This window comes from Leptonychotes weddellii, chromosome 7 (assembly GCF_054177405.1).
Source record: "Leptonychotes weddellii isolate Sample4059 chromosome 7, ASM5417740v2, whole genome shotgun sequence".
Classification (NCBI taxonomy): Eukaryota; Metazoa; Chordata; class Mammalia; order Carnivora; family Phocidae; genus Leptonychotes; species Leptonychotes weddellii.
Window position 1 is genome coordinate 57320104 of NC_138375.1, and position 10153 is coordinate 57330256.

Here is a 10153-nt window from a genome sequence, read left to right on the forward strand (position 1 = left end):
AAACAGGCTTGTGTTGCAACCAGAAATCCCTGCTCTTCTGGCCTTTTCTTTGTCAGGCTTGCCGGACAGGTTGGGAACGTATTGGTTTAGGAAAGAGGGTCCTTTACTGAAACCAAGGACGACCTCTGTCTCTTTAAGAAGGTCCTTAAAGAGGGACAGTCAGAGAATCAGAGAGATGAAGGCCAGATGGCCAGTAAACAGGATGGCAGTGAGTTAGGGAGACAACCAGCTGGGCCGTCTGCTTTAGTCACCTTGCAGTGGAGAAGACTTTGGTCAGTGGCTGCAGTTGGAGATTTGGTGAAGGCCGGGCACCCTGATCCAGGGCCCTCCGAATGGTCCAACTGGCCCCATCTCCTCAGAGTTCTAGACCCGGGAGGCAGTGGGGGAAGCAACAGAAGTATGGGCTGTGAGGCCAGATAGGTCTGGCTTCAAAGCCTAGCTGTGTTCCCTGGACAGTGATGTAATCTGTCTGGACTTCATTTCCTCATCTGTAAAATGGGATGAAAATTCCATCTCACAGGTGCACTGCGAGGTGAGTACAGTGCACAGGGGAAAGGAGGTGCCCAGGGAATCTTAGCCCCCCACCTCCTCTGGAGAGCATACTAATAACTTTTTAATAAGAAGGGCATAAGGGAAAATCTCTGAGAGTCTGGAGTCTTGGCAATTTTAAAATGAAATCCCCAAATGCTGCTTATTAAATATCTTACTGAGAATGTGAGTATATCTCTTAGGACTAGTATCAGCTACCTGTAACAGAAAACCCAGATTATGGTGGCTTAAAGAAGATAAGGATTTACTTTTCTCTTGTATAAAAGCAGTTCTGATGCAAATAGTCAAGGGCTGGCTCCCCGGTCATCCCCTCCAAGGAGCCAAGACACCTTCTATCTGTGCTCTGCTCTCCTTAGAATGTAGTTTCCGTCATCGAGGTCATTGCGTGGCCGTAGAATGTTGCTGCAGATCCAGCCATTATGCCTACATTCCAGGCATGGAAAGGAAAGGAGAAGTGCAAGACTGTACACCTCTTAGATGAGTCAGCACTTAAAAAAAAAAAACAGAAACAAATGACAAGAAGGTCCACCTGATGACTTCTGGCTTATTGGCCACCCCCTAGAGCAAGGGAGGCTGGGAAATGTATTGGGCAGGTAGACACTCCCGATAGGAGAATGTTGTCCCTGCCATACGTAGCCAATACCACAGCTTCTTTAGTTTCACTAGACATGTCTGCCTGGACCAACATCAGGAGTATTTTCCCCAGGAACAAGAAAGCATCTTAGTTTTCTGCCTTCTCTACCGTTGGTTCTCACCCAGCGGACCAGCTATTTCTGGAAAGACCACTCACTGGTGAGAGTGGTATCAGAGGGCTGTGGTAGGCAGCTGACCTCAAAAGCAGAGATCCTGGCCACACGTCTTACTGGCCGGCTGTCTCGGGGCCGGTTACTTAACTGCACTCCTTCAAGGTGCACGGATTCTCGTAAGGACCAATGAGATACATAAGGCAGAACATCCAGCAAGGGCCTGGTGCTCAATAGGTTGTCAGCACAGGTGAATTTCTGCCCCTTCCACCCTCCCATTGCCCACTCACCACACTGATGTTAGTAAATCAGACATCCTCTTACACCCAACTTCAGAGGGTACATAGGTCTTATGAGTCAGAAAGGTTCAGGATCAGAAGCCCAGCTGGATGATATGTAGGTCCTGGGTTGAACACTTAGATGGAGCAGCTGAAAACCCTAAGGATAACCACCACAATCTAAAATATTCTGTATTACCTCATACCTTCCTGCCCAATTAGCTGTATCAGTTATCTACAGCTGTGCGACAAATGGCCCCAAAACTTAGAAAACAACACAGGTTTACGGGGCGCCTGGGTGGCTCAGTTGATTAAGCATCTGCCTTCGGCTCAGATCATGATCCCGGGGTCCTGGGATGGAGCCCCGCATCGGGCTCCCTGCTCGGCAGGAAGCCTGCTTCTCCCTCTCCCACTACCCTGCTTGTGTCCCCTCTCTTGCTGTGTCTCTCTCTGTCAAATGAATAAATAAAATCTTTAAAAACAAGAACAAAAACAAAAAAACAGGTTTATTATGTCACAGTTTCTGTGGGTTGGGAATCTGGGTGTGGCTCAGCTGCATCCTCTGGCTCAGTGTCTCTCACTGGACTGTAATCATGTGGGGCTGCAGTCATCTCGAGGTTCCTCTTGAGTTGTTGGCAGGATTCAGCGTCTCACTGGCTGTTGGCTGGAGGCTCCCTCAGTTTCTTGCCACGCGGGCTTCTCTGTAGGGGAGCTCACAACATGGCAGCTTGCTTTATCAGAACAAACAAGTGAGAAAGCAAGAGATGGAGTGTGAGCAAGAAGGAAGTCTTTTATAAGCTACTCTCAGAAGAGGCATACCATTGCTATTTTAGTCTATCCTAGAAGCAAGTCACTAGGTCCTGCCCAACCTCAAGGGGAAGGAGGGGAGCATTTTAGAAGCACCAATCAATGTACTGTTTCAGCCACCTTTCACTCACAGTGTTCCAGACATAGGGGCCTATTTTCTTCCATGAACAAGTCCACACTTTCCTACCACAGGACTTTTGCAAAGCAGTTTTGTCTGCCTAGTAACCCTGCCCTCACTGCCTAGTTCTACTTATTTACAGATTTCATCTGCGGCCTCATTTTTGCCGAGAAGCCTTTACTGACCACCCTTTTCTTGCGACACAGGAAGGAGGGGTGCCCGAAACATGACTCAGCATCGCGTAGCCCCATTACCCTCAAGCCTGGTCGCTGATTGTCCAGCTCTCATTCTTGTATGGCGTACGGTGTTGGGACTCTGCAGCGGTAACTAATCCTCAAACAGACTTTGGATCTGGTTCCTGTATTTTTGGTGTATCATGTTGGGCTGCCCTAGCAGTCAAAACAGAGGAAAGAGACAGACCCCTATTTCAGGCACGGTCCCAGCTCTGAATACATGTGTTTTTCTGGCCAAGTTGTTTTTACCATCTGTGTTCATGGATTCACTTGGAATGGGTATGATCATCGGTCCATGAACTCAGGTGTGGGACAAATATAAATTTCGGTATTATACCTGACTGAATTCAATTTCTATTTTGAGCCTCCATTTGGTAGGGATAGGTAGCAACTTAGCTGCAGTCGGTCCACCCCCTCCCTTTCCCCAGAGACAGTATTTATGCTTGGTGTGCAAAGGTGATGGGAGGAGGGTCACCTGGTCTTTGATGTCACCTGTCAGTGGCAATTTCCATTCTGAGTCACTGGTCAACGCAGGTCTCCATGGAACTGTCCCCATCTCCTGTCTGCAGCCTGTCTCAGGTCAGGTGACTCTTACCTCTATGTCATTCTGGGGTTCACGGGAACATTGTATTATTCTTGGTGCCTCACAGGATTGTGGGAAACTAAGAAATTTCTGAACCCCCATCGCCTAGATGCCATGTGGCTGCTTCTGCTCTTTTGGGCCTTCCTGCCTCCCTGGGACTGCCTCTTCCCTTCAGCTCGGAGACCCCACAGAACCCCCACAGACTCTGGGACTTTGCCCCTGCCCCACACCTGGCCCTGGGAACTAAGTGTGCGGGCCTCCCACAGGAGCGTGGGCATGCTCGTCACTCCCCCTCCCAGCCCACTGCACATCACTCCCGGGAACATTCTTCTGTCTGCAGGGGGGAGAGGAACACCTTGCTTTGCTCGTGATTGCCTTCCTCCACATGTTTTTGGCTAAGCCATGAGTTCTTTCTACTCTTCTGAGAATCTGGTCTTGGAAGCTCAAAAGCCAAGGAAGACTCCTGAGCCTGCATGATACAGGACACTGGAGGGTGCGGAGGCCCAGAGGAGGCCCCCCATCTGGGCTGACCATCCGGGAGGGGTGGGCCTGGGAGGCCAGAGCTGAGCTGAGGGATGAGTGGAATTACATAAACAAGGCAAGGTCAGCTCAGCTGAGAGAAGAGCCTGTTCAAAGGTGGGAGGTCTGGAGGCCGGCCTCGGAGTGACTGCCCTGGGTCTGTATGATGGGAAGGCAGGTTGTGTCTTCGGAGTAGCTGTAGAGAAGGTTCGAGAAAGAGGCAGGGATCTGGTAACAAAAGTTCTTGGATGCCAGGCCCAGGCATTCGGATTTTATCTTCAGGAAATGTAGATCCATGGGAGTATTTTTAAACATGCCCCGATGTGGCCGGCTTTGTACATTGTTAGAATGTTCTCTCTGAGCCAAGGTGGAGGGTGGGCTGGAGTCAGCATGCCAGTGAGGAGCCTGTTGCAGCCACCTGGGCAGGGAAAGAAAGGGCTGTGGTGGGAAGATGGAGATGGGGTGCAGGGGACAGATTCCTGGGCTTGGTATCTGAGGGGAAGTGGAGGCACAGAGAGCTAAGAGTCTAGGACGACTCCATGGCCTCTGATGGTTGCTATTTCCTGAGCTGTCAGGATGGCAACCCCAAGAGAAAAAGGTCAGAGAGGAGGCAAGGATTAGTTTAGTCTGAAGTCTGGGATTCTGTGGATAAGGAACCTTTTGGTTGTCCAATTTGAACCTCAGCAGAAGACCTCGGGGCAGAAAAGCCCACATCAGAAGTATATGAAAGAGGCAGCCTCAGAACTCTAGTACTTTCTAATAGTTGACTGTGGTCAACGAGGCGGTTTCAACAGCAGATGACCATAAAATGCAGATGACTGTGACCCAGATACAGCCAGACATTAGGACTCATTGAGGAAGCGAGGTCAAGGGCTGCTTTCAGGGGCTCAGCTGTCCCATCAGGGCCCCAGATGTGGCTTGCTTTCAGCTCCGCCATGCTCTGGACTTTTGGTCTTCAAGGCGATCCCTCTTGCTAGCAGATGCATGCCACATCCTAAATTTCGGTGTTCCAGAGAACGAGACCAGTGCTCCAGGAAACAGGACATGTTTCCCAGGTGAGCCGGTGTGTTAGCATTGGCAGTTGAGGTGACATTTCTTTGTCATCCCAGTGTGAACAAAGTGAGATGTGTCTCCGCAGCAGTTTAGGAGGACTCTAAACCATTTGGGAGGTAACAGGGACCCAAGAGAAGAGTGTCACCGTTGGGGCCAAACAGACCTGAATCCTGGCCTTTCCGTGACCATTGAGTAGGTCACTTCCCCTCTCTGAATGTCTCTTTTAGCGGCTCCGAAAAGGAGACAGGCAGGGGCTGTGAGCGTTCGGGGAGATGACTCTTATCAAGGGCCTGGCACAGTTCCTGGCACGCAGTAGCCTCTCCTTAACCCCTTCAGCTCTCCTCCCTCCCCACTCACCTTACTGCACACAAGGGGACGACGCTGTTTTAAAGAACCACCCCAGGAGAAGACTCAGTCCAGCCCCATGATATCAACTGCTAGTGGTAGAATTTCACACAGATGCTGAGGGGGACAGGGGTTTGAGATGACAAGGACAGGGAAAATCTGGATTGCTTGGTTAATATATATATATATATATATATATATACATATATATACATATACATACATATTATATATATATATATATATATATACAGCTTAGATCCACTCTGTTCATATGGGGCTATCCCAATGAATAGCGTCCTAACTGGGAAGTAAGAGAGTGATTAAAAAAAAAAAAAAAAGTCTTGAAAGCCTCTTGTGTCATGTTAGAGTTCAAGCTAGCAGAAATAGAGCCTCCCTCGCCCTCAGATGCCTCTGTTCTCCTGCTCGTTCGCCTGGCAAAGCTGTGAGTAAGCTCGGAGCCTGCTTGCAGGGGGAGAGTGACTGCCTGGCATGCCCGATGAGTCACCGCCCGCTGCCCCGGTCCCCTGCCTGCCAGGTGGCCACTATCTTTGGGCATTTTTTTTTTTTTTTAAGATTTTATTTATTTGACAGAGAGAGATACAGCAAGAGAGGGAACACAAGCAGCGGGAGTGGGAGAGGGAGAAGCAGGCTTCCCGCGGAGCAGGGAGCCCGATGCGGGGCTCGATCCCAGGACCCTGGGATCATGACCTGAGCCGAAGGCAGACGCTTAACGACTGAGCCACCCAGGCGCCCCTGGGCATTTTTATTTTCCTTTGTGGGGAAGGATAATTATGGCCTCCATGCCCTGTGGCTGTATCCATTCTGCCTGCCCAGACAGAGGCAGAGATCTTTCCCAAAACCCTCTTTTTTAAGGGAACCTGGGAGTGGTGGGAGAGGGGGTGGGGGACTTGAGTGTGTCTGAGGTGTGCAGAAGTGCGGGGGGTATAAGGGTAAGAACCTCTCGGGATTTGCAAAATGCTTAACTGTGCACCATCAAGTAGTTATGTAAAGTAGCTTGATTGGCCTACAGGTTGTTTGAGTTGTTTTTCTGTTTGGTTTGGTTTTGTTTTGTTTTGAGTAGGCTCCACGCTGGGCTTGAACTCAGGACCCTGAGATCAAGACCCAAGCTGATAGCAAGAGTCAGACGCTTAACCGACTGAGTCACCCAGGATCTCAAAAGTTGGTTTTTAAACCCAGGGATTGTACCAATGCAAGAGAGAGGAAACCAGATTTGACAAATGCAGGATGGGGCTCTGTGGTTTACACAAACACAGAAGAGAAACATCTGGGGACCGAATGGCCTCAAATGGAAAATGGTCAGGTGATTAGACAGATAAATAGACCGATGGATGGGTGGGTGTTACTCTAGAGGGAGCAAGGGGAAATGCAGACATCAGGAGCTTTGGGATTATGTATGTGTAAAATGCAACCCTGTGGACATATGAAAGGTGTTCTAGATGGATGCTGGAGGCTGAAAAGTCAACCCAGGATGGAAGATAAAATGTCGAATTCAGTCTAAAGAGTTACTCCGCACCTAGAAAAGGCAGAGCTGGCTGGAGAAGTCATCAGTTGAGTTGTGTCACTGGTGGAAAATATTTATGCATGAAGTCTACAGTGGTTAGGTTCTGAGCATGCGTTTACCAGTCATACTCCTGGTTTTGAATCGCCGCCCCAGGAAGTAACCTTGGGTGAATTATTTCACTTCCCTGGATCTCAGTTTCCTCGTCTACAAATGAACGTGTGTCTCATGGAGAGGATGAAACGAGGTGATATAGCTAGGACATGTAGTTAGAACTTGGTCCATGGTTGTGATTATGCTTCCATGTATTACTTTTTTCAACACACTTTAATTATGAGGGAGCACTTACTTCGTGCCAGGCCTGTGCTAGACACTAAGGATATAGACTTCTTTGATTCGTTTTCACGAATATTCGCTGAGCGCCTACCATGTGCCTGGCAGACACTGCTGAGTCCTGGAGGACGGACTGAGGGGGACGCAGACGAGACCCCTGCCCACAAGGTGCCCTCTAGCCTGGTGAGGAAGACGGATGTTCAAGTAACTAAAGTGCTTAGCATGGACAGGTTCTTGCTGAATGCCAGAAGGTCAAGGGGTTCCAGTCCAACGGATTGTCAACCCCTCTGCAGATGGGAAAACTGAAGCGCAGAAAGGTGAGACTTGCCCAGGTCCCTGCACCTAGTAAGTGGGAGAGCCTCAGCTGGGACCCCCCCCAGCCTGACTCCAACGTCCACGTCCTTTCTCAACAACACACAGTTAGTTGCCAGGGTGTGGGTTCCAAGCTTCTGGATGAAGACAGGGAAAATGCACAGACACAGAGGTATTCATTTTTCAGTCTCCAGTTCGGGAAAGATGTAATTTCAGGGATACAGAGGAGAGGGTTTGAGAAGAGTCAGCACCTCCTGCCGCAGAGGGATGCTGGGTGTGTCTTGGTGTGTGCGAGTGAATGCGTGCGTCTCTGCGCATTTCCGCGAATGCGTGGCTGCACGCGTGCATCTCTGTCCCTGTGTGTGTGTTTGTATGTCTTCTGCCTGTGGAGGGGAGGCAGACGGGTGTGCCTGTCTGTATGTGTGTCTGTGTATTTGTATGTGTTGCTCTGTGTGTCTGTATATCTCTGTGTTTATGTGTGTGTCTCCATCTGTCTATGTGTGTGGGTCTCTGCTGGTGACCCCGTGTATGTGTTTGAGGTGGGGGGTGTGTAGACTCGTGTGTATGTATGTATATGGATTTGTGTGTCTCTCTCAACCTGCGTGTGTGTCTTTGAAGGCATGTGGGTGTATTTGCACGCGTGTGTGCTGCTTGGTATCCGTCTTCCCGTGTGTGTGTGTGTGTGTCTGTGTGCCCGTATATGTGGGTGCATGAGTGTCTGCGTGTGTGCACGCCTCTGTGGGGGTGCAGTGTGCCCTGTCCCCGCCCTCCCCCCCAGTTGTTTCTGTGGAGCTGATCTAACTTGTCCTTCAGAATTGGGGACACGGCAACGGCAGTGACTTTCTTATCTCGCAGCCTGCCACTCTGTCAGAGGAAATTAGATTTGCTTGGCACAACCTGCTCCTTATGATGTCATCCTGGCTGTGATCTGCGTGTCCTGCTCTCCTAGGTATTTATCTTTTGATTTGCCTGATGAATACCTGCCAATGCAGAAATCAAGAGAACATGAGTTTTGGGTTGTTTTTTTTTTTTTTTTAAGAATGATACCAGGAGTGGAACATTAGCTGCCCTTTTCTTTGCTGTGGACGTGGAAGCCATGGTAAAGGAGATAGAGCCTTGGCTTTGAAATGGAAAGACCTCGGCTCAAGTCTTCAGTTGGCCCTTTCAAAAGCTGTGTGACCTTGGAGAGGACACTTTACCTCTCTGAGCCACGGTTCTTTTTCTGCTAAATTCAGACAGTTCTTTGGAGGGACAAATATAATAACTGATGAAGATGTTCTCAGAAATCCACAAAGTCCTTAGACGACATGATGTCAAGGCAGAAAGGCCCCGCAGGACGACTCTGGGCTCAGACATCAGGCAAACTCTGGGTTTGGGTCCTGGCTCCATTCTTTTCCCAGTGTATGACTTAGAGCAAGTTACTATACCTCTCTGAGCCTCAGATTGCTTCTCTACTAAATAGGATATTATATATAAGGCACTTAGCTCACAGCTGGCCACCACGAGGGCCCCCCAGATGCGAGCTGTTAATATTTTTAATAATACAACAAGGGCTATAGCAGTATTAATATTTGTCCACTTTCAAACTTTCAGTGAACATAATAAGCAAGATAAAGCCTTTGGAAGAGCAGGGTGACATGGGCGGCATGATAGAAGTGATTTACTATTATTTATTTTTACTATTTCAGGATGCAGCATCAGCAGAGTGTTCTTGGCATCACCATATTCTTGGCAAGTGCTTTGCGTTTCATCTAGAACTGAGAGACCGTTCTGGTTGCACAAAAGGGTGAGAACAAGACAACCTGCAGCCCAGAGTGGTCGGGGCTGACTGCTGGGGGGCTGACTTCCCCAGGACCTGTCCCCAGCCCCTCCAACCACATCCTTTCTATACGATCTGCTCCCTCCACCTCAAGCCCCCTTGCCTTGGAAGATTCCCTTCCCTCCCCTGGAATATTCCTCACCATCACTCTCACCCCAGATCACCTGGGCTAGGCTCCAGGTGCCTCTGCTCAGGCTAAGTCCCTGCTCTGTGCCCCCAGTGCACCGTGCATTCACCCCACCATGCATGACATCCAGGGTGTTCAAATGCTCTGCTCTGTGCCTGGCTCCCTCCCAACCAGTGCCCTCCAGGAGGCAGGGACAGGGACCACAGAGCCCTAAGTGGATGTTTGCGGAGTGAACACGTGGAGATTAGCTGTCTCCTCTCACTTTCTGTCCCCACCTCCCTCAGATGCAATACCTTCAGATAGCAATGTATTCATTTCAGCTGGACCCACTTCTGACAACCATTTTGTTCAATAACAGAGATCTGGAAAGATGTGCCTGTTGATTTTGTTTGGGTTTGCTTTTGAAACAAGTGTTTGACCTGCTTCAGCCTGTGTTTTGGGGCTAATGTGTGGGTTTGCTGCAGTGACCATGGGGGTCCACATGGGCCTGCAGCATCAGTTTTGGAGGGTGGATGCCCAGAGTCTGGGATTGGACTGCCTGATTCCAGGCCTCAGAGTTATTGAACCTCTTTGTACCTCAGTCTCCTCATCTGTAAAATGGGGTTACATAATAAAACGTGGCTGCCACACCAGGGTTTTGTTGGCATTAAATGAGATTACTCAGATAAAGCCCTTAACCCAGTGCCTGGTGTAGAGGGAGTGTTCGGTGAAGGTGGGCACGTGTTCCTATTGTGTTGCCCTGGTAACCAATGGAAATATCAGACCAGGACCTCCACTGGAACAGAGACTGAGCATTTGGAGTCAAACATCTG

At 49.5% G+C, this 10153-nt stretch overlaps 2 long non-coding RNA genes across 3 annotated transcripts; one reads left to right on the top strand and one right to left on the bottom strand.

The window, feature by feature from the left end:
- Positions 1-776: 776 nt before the first annotated feature.
- Positions 777-5402, bottom strand: LOC145722611 (uncharacterized). Of its 2 annotated transcripts, none has more exons than XR_014146985.1 (4): positions 3221-5402; positions 2750-2884; positions 1583-2301; positions 777-1037 (listed from the first exon to the last, which is right to left on the bottom strand). It is a non-coding gene; the product is annotated as an uncharacterized LOC145722611 (long non-coding RNA). The 2 variants fall into 2 exon arrangements; XR_014146984.1 differs by having other exon boundaries at positions 3204-5402.
- Positions 5403-6592: 1190 nt separating this feature from the next.
- Positions 6593-9712, top strand: LOC115943283 (uncharacterized). Its single transcript, XR_004077881.2, has 3 exons — positions 6593-7400; positions 8251-8344; positions 9084-9712. It is a non-coding gene; the product is annotated as an uncharacterized LOC115943283 (long non-coding RNA).
- The last annotated feature ends 441 nt before the right edge of the window (positions 9713-10153 follow it).